Raw genomic sequence first — 12,625 nt, 5'->3', positions numbered from 1 at the left:
TAATAATCAAATTAGCAGTATAGAGGCTAATCATCCATAACCTTGTGTTGGCCTTGGGCAATCAAGAGGGAGGAGTTTCTTGAAGACCATACCCAATTGGAAAATCCCAGATGTATATATCCACTACTGGGGTGTGTGTGTGTGTGTGTGTGTGTGTGTGTGTGTGTGTGTGTGTGTGTGTGTACACACACATATGTATGTATGTTATTCTGATACTTACAGCTAATGGTAACATTGTATGTGTGTGTTAGAAAGAGACACAGACAGACAGACAGAGACAGAGAGAGGAGGGTATGTGTGAGTGTGTTCTAAGCACACACCTATGTGAAAATGCCCCTGGAGACCAGAGGATGATGGATGTCCTATATTAGTCTTTACCTCCTTCCTTTGAGACAGGCTCCCTCTCTGAACCTGGTGCTTGAGTGACCTCCAGGAAGCCCCAGGGCCTCCTGTCTCCACCCCCTATAGCCCGGGGGTTATTAGGGGTGCACATAAGCCACGCCTGGCTACCTGCATGGCTGCTGGGATCTGAACACAGGTTCTTAGGTCTGAGCAGCAATCTGTCTCACCTGAGGGCTGAGGACCTGGAAACATCTGAAGATTGAGAGGGCGATTATGAAGAAACATTCTGTTTCCTGATCGGTTGTCTTTTAAATACTTTATGCTGGCTGTGATGTTTTATTATAAATTTAATGGGGGCCAGCAAGATAGTTCAGTGAGAAGGGATACATTTTGCCACACCTGACAACCTAAGTTCAATCCCCCTTATTCACATGGTGGGAAGAACTGAACCCCACAAGGTCTCCTCCAACTTCCCACAGGTGTCTTAGCATGCATGCACGAGCTCACACATGCAAAATAAACAAAATGTAAAAACATAAATAAACACAAAAGAGATAAAATGTAAACTCAGTGGACAAGGTCACTACTTCAAATAAATAGTACGTTTTTAAAAGCCAAAAAGCTAAAAAGGACTAAATTTCACCAAATGATGCTGACTTTAGGTGAATGGCATTAGTCTCCCAGTGACTATTAATCTATAGTGTTTCAACCAATGTGTCACAAGCAACTCTACTTCCTAGTCATCACTGGCCCGCTCTGGTTGGCACTGCAAATGAAATAGCAGCGGCCTAGGCTCCCTTTCCAGTTTTCAGTCAAGTGTGAGACGCTGACAGGCAGATTCAGCCCCAACAGCATCTGACAGTCGCCCCACTTTCCTGCGGCTAGTGGTTCACTTCCAACCAGGTGTCATACAACTCAGGATTTGGGTGATGGGAAGCCATCCCTCTGCTGTGCCCTGGGAACCTTGCCTTCTCTCTCCCCGGACGAACACTGTGCTCTCACTGCACAGTGCCTTCCTCTCTAGCCTCACCCTTGTGAAAGCAGGAGGCTCAGCACACCGCTCTTAGCACCACCAAATTTGTGAGCCTGTGCACATCTGTATCTCCTGGAGATCCAGGCCCCCTTTCCTCTCTCTGGAGCCTTGTTTCCTTACTGGTGCCTCCTCTTTCCGGAATCAACAGACTCAGATTGGGTAATTCCCTAACCACACAGCACGCTCCGGCATGTCTTGTCTCAGAAGCAATCAGTGCACTTTTTCCTTGTCTTTGATCCCCACTGCTTTCCAACAGCAGAATATCTCAGAAGCCTGGCTTTGCATGAGATCTGAGGTCTCGGCTGTCCTCCTTCCGCTCTTCATCCTCCCGTCTCCAAAACGCCCTTCTCTTCGGAGTTACTGATCATTTCCATGCTGGCAAATCCAGCCGAATCCCCTTTGTCTTCCTATCAGCGTCTTAGTCGTTTCTTTTGCCCTGTTTGACTTCCTAGACACACTCTCCTCCCTTCGTTTCCAGGACATGGTCTGCTGGCTTTCTGTGCCTCTCTGTCGGGATTTATGCTTTTTGCTGTCTTGTGCTCCTTCAGTTATCGGAGTCTCCAAGGACAAAGTCCTTGAACAATTTGTTTACTGATTCATCCCTTCCCCATGACCTAATCCATTTTTATGTCTTTGAACATCTCCTTGCTAGATGCTTCCTCTGTGGTCCAGAAGGCTGTACCCATAACATGCCATCTCCACTTTTGTATCCCCTAGATGCATAGAACTTATAATTAATTTCAATAAATGACGCCGCCATCCAGCCGGAATGCTATGGCTTTCCCCCTCCTTCCTCACACACTGTCCATGAAATGCCCCCACACCTGCCGCCACTCCTGTCCCCTGGCCTTCTGTGCTAGTTTATTTTCTTGCCTCCCTTCTCTTGTCCAGTCTTCTTCGGAAGATGGCAACACTGGCCCGTCCCACAGTGATTCACGTGTTTCCTTCTGTTGTCTCTCCTGCCGCAACAATACAAATGCAGAGCTGTCACCTTGCCTGACCTCACCCTTCCCTCCTCAGCCTCTAGCAGCCCGGGCCCTCAAATGCTGCTGTGGAAGCCCCACGGCATCATGGAGCTGAAACTCACCACAAGTTCTTGGAAGCTAGCCCAAGATTTTACACCACTATGATTCAGCTTTTTTATTCCGCTATTTAACTGTGGAAACGTCTTTAGGGGCGGTGAGCACACAGGGCAGCAGACCAGTGGGACACGTGCTATGTTATTACTAATCCTACTTTCCCCAGGAGCAGATGCCTAACACTCCATTATCTGTTTGTTTGGAGTCCCCTCGTTATTCATGCATTTGGAATGTGGACATTGCCGAACCCCATTTATTATCTCCTTTATTATGAGAGCTTCAAAAATAATCCCTTCACGCAGGTTACTACTGTAAGAAACAATCAACCTCTGCCCTCATAAAATCAGTATAGCTAGAGAGATGGAGGAGCATGCCAAGGAAAGAGATTTGTTCCAAAGAAAGTATGTGGGAAGAGAGCTAAAGAGCTTGGAGTAAAGGAAAGTCAAAGAAAGGGCCTCACCCCAGTGTGGAGGTGCTGTTCCGTGTCTGTGCCACAGAAACCGTCCCACCCTTCACACTTAATCTTTGCAGTAACTCCCCAGCATAGACACTCTACTGCCCTTGTTAAGCAGAGGCAGAACCTTGGGCTCAGGAAGGCTAAGTAACTTCCCCACGGCCTCAAGGTAGCATTGGTCCAAGATGAGATTTAAGTGTGGGCCATCTGGCCTCAACTCAACTGCTTTCTTCTTGGTCTACGGCACTGAGCACTTCAGGAAGAAGTTTGAAAACAGCACACATCTCACAGAAAGTCTCATGACAGAATTGTGGCAATTCTTCATTCAGGAGCCTGGGTTTTTTTTCGTCCTAACTTTTCTCAGTGTCATTCTGATACAAGATAAAAAGCGGTTTCCCAGTTGACATCTGAGTGGAACTGATGTCTCTATATAATTTTGGACCCAACTAAAAGATTTAAGTTATGAAAGCACTGTATAAAGTTTTTGAAGTAGCTAAATTTCCATACTCAAACTGTGGAATTGGATACATTGAGTGTAGAGTCCTTTATTTTTCTGTTTTCCAGTCAGCATCAGGCTGTTACTAAGTGAGCATTGGGGGTGGGCGGGGGGAGGGAGGAAGCGAGGTTATCAGGTACTAAAAATTCAGAGTTATCTTGAGAGTGGTGGAGCAGTATGTAAAACACAATTTACCTAATGATTAGTATAATTACTTGGTGTTCTAAAATTACTCAGTAAGAAGAGGCCATCAGCTAAGAAAGCACTTCATTATCAACATGTCCACCCCAGCACAATAACATTGAGGATAGATGTTTGTTAAATTATGAATTTCATTTTGTATGCAATAAACATTTTTACCACAAAATATGCTTGTCCACTCCAGCTTATTTCATCCTACTTCATATATTACCTAAACAAAAGTGAGACTCCACAGAATGATCTGGAAAGATGGGATTGTCCCCTTCTCATGGGACCCCAGTAGGAGGGTCACAGACACTATCTGAGTATAGCTTGGGCTGGAACTTAAGTTTCCTCCCGAACTCTGCCCATCTCCTTCCGCCTTTCTCCTTTTATACCCTGTAATATGTGTCTGCCTCTGGTTTTCTGGCTAAGCCAGGCTCTCCCTGTTTACCTAGAGTAAAGCAGTGGAGAGATGTTCAGCGTGTTGACACACATATAACACTAGCACTTGGGAGGCTGAGGCAGGACTATTGAGAGCGTACGGCCGGCCAGTCTGGCCACTATTGGTGAAATTATTAAGGCCACTCCACGTAGTTAAAAGGAGATTTATTTAATGGCGTAACTTACAAATTAAGGAATAGGTAGGTCGCGGAGTCTGGGGAAGGTGTATCGCAGTCCAGCGGTGTTCTCTGGAGCTCTGCTCGGTCCACCTCTCCAGTCCAGGGTCCCGCAACAGAGAGAGCGCCCGCCGATCCAGCTCTCGGGTCCCCAGGCGCCTCCCTTGGCCCCGCCTTGTAGGCGTGACATTGCCGAAGTCTCAATGGGGGTTGAAACTTCCAGATCAAAGCTGGAATGGCTACCCACTACATCTCCCCCTTTTTGTCTAAATAAGAAAGTTCTGACCTAATACAAGACTATATACAAAGGAATGGTTATCAAATATTGTCCAGGAATAATGAGGGATAATGACCTAGATAAGATGGAACTACAACCAATGCAAACAATATCAAGCAAGAAACACATACTAAAATCCAGAGAAGTGTAGAGCATAGGTAAATGGCATGTTACAAAGATCATTCCAAAAGGTGTCCTATCTTAAAGAACCTGAATCTAATACTTAATATATTCTATCTACTAAGTTGTAACTATAACTGCTAGTCTTCAATCCCATCAAAGACCTGAGAAGGAATATAATGGTACCTGAGAAATGGTAGATGGATGCAAGCAACTTTCGGGAATCTTGCGAGAGTAGACGGAGACAGCTGGCAGCCTGGACAGTCACCTAATGTTTCTCAGCATTGTTGGTGCATTCAAATTGGCTACAGGCCTAAAGTATCTGACAGACCATTTTCAGAAGCAGGAATTCTGAAAGACCATCTTACCCTGTCTTGGCAGAGTACAGTGGTCGCTTTCCTTGTGTCCCACTTGTCCAGAAAGGATAGCATTGCATTAGTACTGTCAGCCGTCGAGGCAAGGGCAGTTCTTTGCCCAGTAGGCCATTTTGTGCCAAGAAGACAAACTTCCAAATGGAAATGTCTTAGAAGCCCAACATTCTCTCGGGATCAAATTGGTGCAGCCAGGAGCAATTATGTCTCACATCAACAGAATTCTAAGTTATTTAAATGCCATATTCTCTAGGTCTATGAAGTGTTTGAAGATTACCTGTCCATCTGACCTATGTATCTGTAAATCTGGATAACCTAACTAACGTAACTATAGAGATGACAAGCATAGGTGACTATTAATCTATAAGTCTTATCTACCAAAATAACCTAAGGACTAAGGCTTCACGTAAACAAGGTAAACAGTCTATAAGCAAGTGTATGGTAAAGAACGATGACTTCAAAATTGTGACAATACACAAGATGTTATAACAGAGGTAGGAGTATATAGTGCGATTGCAATATGACAATAATCTTAAATATATATCGATATTTATAACAGAGGTAGGAGTATGTAGTGTGATATGCAATATGACAATAATCTTAAATATATACCGAATATCCTAAACAGAAGTAGAACCTACATAAAGTATGACAGATATAAATTTACATTTGTATCAATATACAAGTATTTCAAATAAGAGTAGAAATATATATACATTATAACAAATATAGTTCTGTATTTGTATCAATATACAAATTATCTTAAACAGGAATATAAAAATAGTTTACATTTGTATCAACATATAAGAACCCATAACAGTGCAAATTACAGTGCAAATTATTTAAGGCTACTATTTTACTAAATTTGTTTACTAGTATACATAATAATCTAACATAATATCTTATACCTATCCATTCCATTTCTTCTTTTCTTTTCTTTTTTTTTTTTTTTTGGAATACTGAGTTTAATATTTCCTTCCACCCCCAACCCTATAACCATCATCCATAACCCTGAGAATTATGAAACCTAAGGGAGAAGGGGCATCGTTTTCTTAGAATTGCTTCCTGCTGTTTAGGGGGTGATGTTATCTCTGTTGGGTACTGTGAGAAAGCTCAGATAGTTAAATCTCAGTTAGACTAACTGTAGGTTCTGCAGTAAGTCTTAGAGTAGTGGGTAAGATTGTCTGAAATTCTGGTAAGAAGTGTAGTATGATGATGATTACCATCGCATCATTCTGGATTGGGTAGAGTTGTTGTTGGGGCCCCATCTTCCTTCTGGAGACTTCTGAGATTGCTATTAGAAAAACTTATTTGTTATCAAAATGGAAGATTTGGATTTAAAGAGGACATAGCATGTAAGAAAGGATTCTGAGAAATCAAGAGTAAGCATGGAGAGAATTAGAATCTAGAAGACAATGGTCCCTTTTATTGGTTTCCTTCTGTCCCACACCAGAGGGCTCTTCTGATATGGAACTGAAGAATCTTTCAAACTTTTCTTTTAGCAATGTGCTTGGGTTTAGAGAAGGAGTGAGCCAATTCCATCTCCAAAGCCAGCTTGGCTTATAATTGAATTGGAACCACAACTTTTCTAGATTGATAGAGAGATAGATGTTAGACAGTGAGATTTTACCGTGTGTAGATTGGTACCAATAGATTCTTTCTTTCTGCTGTAAACATCCGGATATCCAAGGCCTTATGATTTTTGGAAGATGGGTATTTCCATTATCCTGGAAAGACAAAAATAGAACCCTACCCCAACCTTGATTGTTAAATTTTTCTTACAACTTGTAGAGATGTCACATTGGTGGATGATCTTTTACTTCACCTCATCAAGGGGTTTTTCCTGTTCAAATCGAATTTTTATTAATTTTGTTGGTATCCATAGCTTCTCTTCTCCTGCAGAAACAAAGGCAAAACCCCTTCCCCAACGTAGAACATATCCAGGTTTCCATTCTGAGGTCAGCACATCCTTGAAATAAACTGGTTGGTTTAGCTCAGGAGTTTTGTCTGTCGTCCAATGTCTCTCCGCAGCTGTTGTTCCTTTCTCATCAGCATTAAGAAAATTCAAGGTTAATAAAGCACTATGCAATCTATTTCTAGGAGTCATTGTTACCTGTCGCTGTTTATTTAGCATATCCTTTAAAGTTCGATTGGATCTTTCTATGACTGCTTGGCCTGTGGGATTGTGTGGTATACCCGTAACATGCTTTATATTGTAATAAGCAAAGAATTGTCTCATTTTATTGGAGACATATGCTGGGGCATTGTCTGTCTTAATTTGTACAGGTATTCCCATGATGGCCATAACTTCTAATAGGTGTGTAATCACAGAATCAGCCTTTTCAGAACTCATAGGAGTTGCCCATTGAAATCCTGAATAGGTGTCAATGGTATGATGTACATACTTTAATCTTCCAAATTCTGCAAAATGAAACACATCCATCTGCCAAATTTCATTTCTTTGTATACCTTTTGGATTGCTCCCTGCAGGTAATGGAAGTTGGTTATAGATGGAACAAGTAGGACATTTTTTCACAATATCCTTAGCCTGTTGCCAAGTGATGGAGAAATCCTTCTTCAAACCTTTGCTATTTACATGGCATTTCTTATGAAATTCTGAAGCTTCTAGCACATTACCTATTAGTAACTGATCAATCTCATCATTACCTTGTGCTAGAGGTCCTGGCAGACCTGTATGGGATCTGATATGTGTTATATATATAGGATGTTCCCTTTTTCTGATGATTTCCTGCAATTGTATGAATAATGAAGTTAATTCTGTATTATCAGGAATAAATTCAGCAGTTTCAATATGTAAAACAACTCTCTCTGCATATTGAGAGTCAGTGACTATATTGAGGGGTTCTGTGAAGTCCTTCAGTACCATAAGAATGGCATACAGTTCTGCCTTTTGTACAGAGCTGTATGGACTTTGTACCACTTTACTTAGGTCTCCTGATTTATATCCTGCTTTCCCTGATTTATTTGCATCAGTATAGAATGTGAGGACTCCAGAAATTGGCTTTTGTCGAACAATGTGAGGAAGGACCCATTCGGTCTTCTTTATGAATTCTATTCTCTTGCTTTTGGGATAGTGGTTGTTAATCTCTCCCAAAAAGTTACTGCAGGCTCTCTGCCAGTATTCATTATCTTTCCATAGTGATGAAATTTCTTCATTAGTTAAAGGTACTACAATTTCTGCTGGGTCCATTCCTGTCAACTGGCGAAGTCTTAGTTTACCTTTTTGAATCAAATCAGAGATCTTTTCTATATAAGTCTTTAATTTCTTATTTGGTTTACGTGGTAGGAATATCCATTCCAATATAATATCTTCCCTCTGCATCAAAATACCTGTTGGGGAATGTCTGGAGGGAAATATGACAAGAATGCATTTAAGTTCTGGATCCACACGATCCACATGTGCTTCTCGAATTGTCTTTTCTACTAGAGCCAATTCCTTCTCAGCTTCGGCTGATAATTCTCTTGGACTATTTAATTCTTTGTCCCCTTCTAGAGTATTAGCCAAATTTTGTAGTCCCTCTTTGGGTATTCCCATGATACCCAGTAAGTTGGAAATGCTTCCTAATAACTTTTGAAAATCATTAAGAGTCTTCAATCGATCTCTCCTTAGCTGTACCTTTTGGGGTCTAATTTTTTGTAGCTCTATCTTATATCCTAAGTAGTTAATAGAATCTCCTCTTTGTATTTTTTCAGGAGCAATTTGCAGTCCCCAGCGAGGTAAAACTTTCTTTACTTCTTCAAACATGCTTTCTAATGTATCTAACTTTGGATCAGCTAATAGGATATCATCCATATAGTGATAAATTATGGATTGTGGAAACTTTACACGAATTATCTCCAATGGTTTCTGCACAAAGTATTGGCACAAAGTAGGGCTGTTTAACATTCCCTGTGGGAGAACCTTCCATTGATATCTCTTGACTGGCTGAGAATTGTTATAATTAGGTACTGTGAAGGCAAATTTTTCTCTATCATTTTCTTGTAAGGGTATGGTAAAGAAACAGTCTTTTAAGTCAATAACTATTATAGGCCATTCTTTAGGTAGCATAGAGGGCAAGGGCATCCCAGTCTGTAGGGAGCCCATTGGCTGAATTACTTTATTAATAGCTCTCAGATCTGTCAGCATTCTCCAATTGCCAGACTTTTTTTTAATAACAAATACAGGAGAATTCCAAGGGCTGGTAGATTCTTCAATGTGTTGAGCATTTAACTGCTCTTGAACCAGCTGTTCTAAAGCTTGTAGCTTGTCTTTTGTCAAAGGCCATTGTCCAACCCAGACAGGTTTATTAGTTAGCCATTTTAAAGGTAAGGCAGTTGGTACTTCTGAGAGTTCAACAGCAGTTGTGCTCTGTTTGTGAACAGCCTGAATGGTTGGTGCCTGATTTTTATAGCATGTGATGATATTATTCCTAGAAACATGCATTGGTCTGTATTCTTTTTCTGAAAGTGTAGGAATTTTAATCTGGGTATTCCACTGTTGTAACAGATCTCGGCCCCAAAGATTTACTGCTACATTTGCTACATATGGCTTCAGCCTTCCTCTCTGTCCTTCTGGCCCTATGCATTCAACCCATCTCGAACTCTGTTTTATCTGAGATAGGGTGCCAATCCCTAAAAGTTGGACATCTACCTCTTGAAGAGGCCAATTTGGATGCCATGATTTTGGTGTAATTATAGTCACATCTGCACCTGTGTCTACCAGTCCCTCCATAACCAGGCCATTAATTCGGATTCTAAGCTTTGGTCTTTGATCATTTATGGAAGTCTGCCAAAATATTTGTTTTATAGTGTTCTTTGTAAACTGTGATCCATCCATCAGAGCTGTTTTATCATCCATTGCAGTATCGGTTTTTACATTAGGCATTGGTTTATTCAGTTGTCTTGGAGAGGAATTTCTTCCACAGTGGCTGGGAATGTTCGTACTACATTTGATTTGGGGGCCTGCAAGAGGCCCCCTGAGGCGTTTCCCGCCAGTAAAGGGTTACCTCGTATATCTATTTTTGATCTGCACTCACTGGTCCAATGTCGGCCTTTGCCACACCTTCTACATAATCCGGGAGGTGGTTGGGGTCTCCTGTTTAGGCTATTCCTAAAAGGAGTATTACTCCTAGGAGTACCCCACGTACAGTTTTTACTTATATGACCTGGTGTACCACATTTAAAACATTTGGTAACACGGGGCCTTCTTTCACCTCTGGGATTTGTCTCTCCTATCCAAGCCTCATTACTGTAGTTACGAGACTCAACACCATTAGTATACTGAATCCACTCTTCCAAAGGAGCTGATCTGATCTTTAATGGTGTAAGTATTCTTCTGCATTCTGCATTAGCATTGTCGAACGCCAAGGACTCAGTTAATACTTTTCTTAATTCTTTATCTGATACAGCTCTTGTTATAGCTGTGTTCAGTCTTTGTAAAAAATCAGTGAAGGATTCGTGTGGTCCCTGAAATATCTTTGTGTATACCTCAGTTGGTTTTCCAGGTTCTGGAATTTTTTCCCAAGCATTTAGAGCTGCTGTACGGCATAGGGATATTGTATGTTCATCATAAGTGGCTTGTACATTCCTGTCAGCGAAACATCCCTCACCAAGTATTTGATCTTGGGAGATCACAAAACCTCTGATTTTACCTTGTTGTTCTAAATTTTTTGCCTCTTCTCTCAACCAGCTTTTCCACTGTAGCTGCTGACTATATTCTAGAACAGCTGAAATTAACTGATGCCAGTCATCTGGGATGATTCTATGTGAGGTAGACCACGAATTTAACAATTGTTTTACATATGTGGAGTGTATCCCATACGTAACTACTGCTTCCTTTATATTTTTAAAGTCCCTTGTTGAAATTGGTTGTACTGTATATGTAGTATATGGCTCGGGGTGTGTGTCATCTGCTGGCTTCTCATGGATGATAACAGGATAAGCCATTGTGTGAGAGCCATTTGGAGATGTTACAACCTCTATGGTCTTGCCCTTCTGCTTATTAGGTCCCTTGTCATGTTTACTGAGAGTTTCTTCTAAGGCTTGCAAACGAGCACCTAGAGTCTGTTCTATGGAGTGAACCTCCTCTCTGGCAAGGGACTCCAGATTTCTCATGGAATCATAGAAGTTTTTATGTTCCTCAGAAACACATGATTCCATGGACCTTATCTTATCAATTAATGATAATCTTTCTTCCTTATATAGTGTCTGGAGAGTTAGTGTTCTGTCCATTAAATATTCACATTTATTATCAATAAGATCAATTTTTGGTACAAGCCTGTTTTGTAAATCCTGATCAGCAGATTCCAGAGAAAGAATCTTTTTCCCTAAGGTCTCATTGCTATCCGTTAAAGCAGATTCCAGAGATAGAATCTTTTTCTGTAAGCCTTCATTGTTAGTTTTGAAAGCCTGTAAATCCTGGTTAGCAGATTCCAGAGAAAGAATCTTTTTCTCTAAGGTCTCATTGCTATCCGTTAAAGCAGATTCCAGAGATAGAATCTTTTCCTGTAAGCCCTCATTGTTAGTTTTGAAAGCCTGTAAATCCTGGTTAGCAGATTCCAGAGAAAGAATCTTTTTCTCTAAGGTCTCATTGCTATCTGTTAAAGCAGATTCCAGAGAGAGAATCTTTTTCTGTAAGCCTTCATTGCTCTCGCTTAAAGCCTGTATCAGTCCCAATAATGACTCATCTTTGTTCTTGCTATTAAACCAGTGTTTGAACACTGTGTGGATTATTACAATGAATGCCAAAATGGTACAGGCCAGATATGCCTTAGGAAGGTCGTATATTTCCAGGAAGATGTCATTCATCATACAGGCAAAAAGGTTTTCAAATTCTTGTGAGGTAATGTTGTCAGCCATATTACAAGAATTACTCAAAATTTGTTAGTCAGTTTTAAGGTGTAAAATTATCAAGTACTTCTACTTGAAATAAAACGCTGGTTTGCCTATCTTACCTTTCGGTGGGGGGGGGGTGTAGTGGCGCTTTTCAGCCAGCAGGAGGCGCTGGTACAGCTCCAAAGCAGGGCCTGCTGGCAACCTTGGCGGGCGGCAGCTGGAGGCAGGAGCCGGGATGGCGGGGAGCCGGATGGCGGGAGCCGGGATGGCAGGAGCCGGATGGCGGGAGCCGGATGGCGGGGAGCCGGATGGCGGGAGCCGGGATGGCGGGAGCCGGGATGGCGGGAGCCGGGATGGCGGGGAGCCGGATGGCGGGAGCCGGGATGGTGGGAGCCGGGGCCCGCACTCGGGGAGGAGGGGGATCGCCTCACTCACAGCGGTTTTTCACTGGTCTGGGGGCTAAGCTAGGGAGCTGAGACCGGACTAGCTGCTCCCTTTTTCGGGAATGGAACCGTGTAGGCGTTCCCTGGTTCTATGGAACTCTGCAGGCGGGTTTAGGTACCCGCCAGCCGGGGAGGAGGCTGAGGGCGGGAGCCACCCAGGCCTTTGGAACTTGTCCCACGTGAGCGCCAGATATTGGTGAAATTATTAAGGCCACTCCACGTAGTTAAAAGGAGATTTATTTAATGGCGTAACTTACAAATTAAGGAATAGGTAGGTCGCGGAGTCTGGGGAAGGTGTATCGCAGTCCAGCGGTGTTCTCTGGAGCTCTGCTCGGTCCACCTCTCCAGTCCAGGGTCCCGCAACAGAGAGAGCGCC

At 42.3% G+C, this 12,625-nt stretch overlaps 1 protein-coding gene across 1 annotated transcript in view; it reads left to right on the top strand.

Moving 5' to 3' along the window:
* The window catches only part of Dnah7 (dynein axonemal heavy chain 7), a 260,952-nt gene that overhangs the window by 239,413 nt on the left and 8,914 nt on the right, over positions 1–12,625 (top strand). The window lies entirely within an intron of this gene.

Source organism: Peromyscus californicus, unplaced genomic scaffold, assembly GCF_007827085.1.
Source record: "Peromyscus californicus insignis strain IS unplaced genomic scaffold, ASM782708v3 Scaffold_21__1_contigs__length_65335640, whole genome shotgun sequence".
Lineage (NCBI taxonomy): Eukaryota > Metazoa > Chordata > Mammalia > Rodentia > Cricetidae > Peromyscus > Peromyscus californicus.
This window is presented reverse-complemented; position numbering and strand designations above follow the sequence as displayed.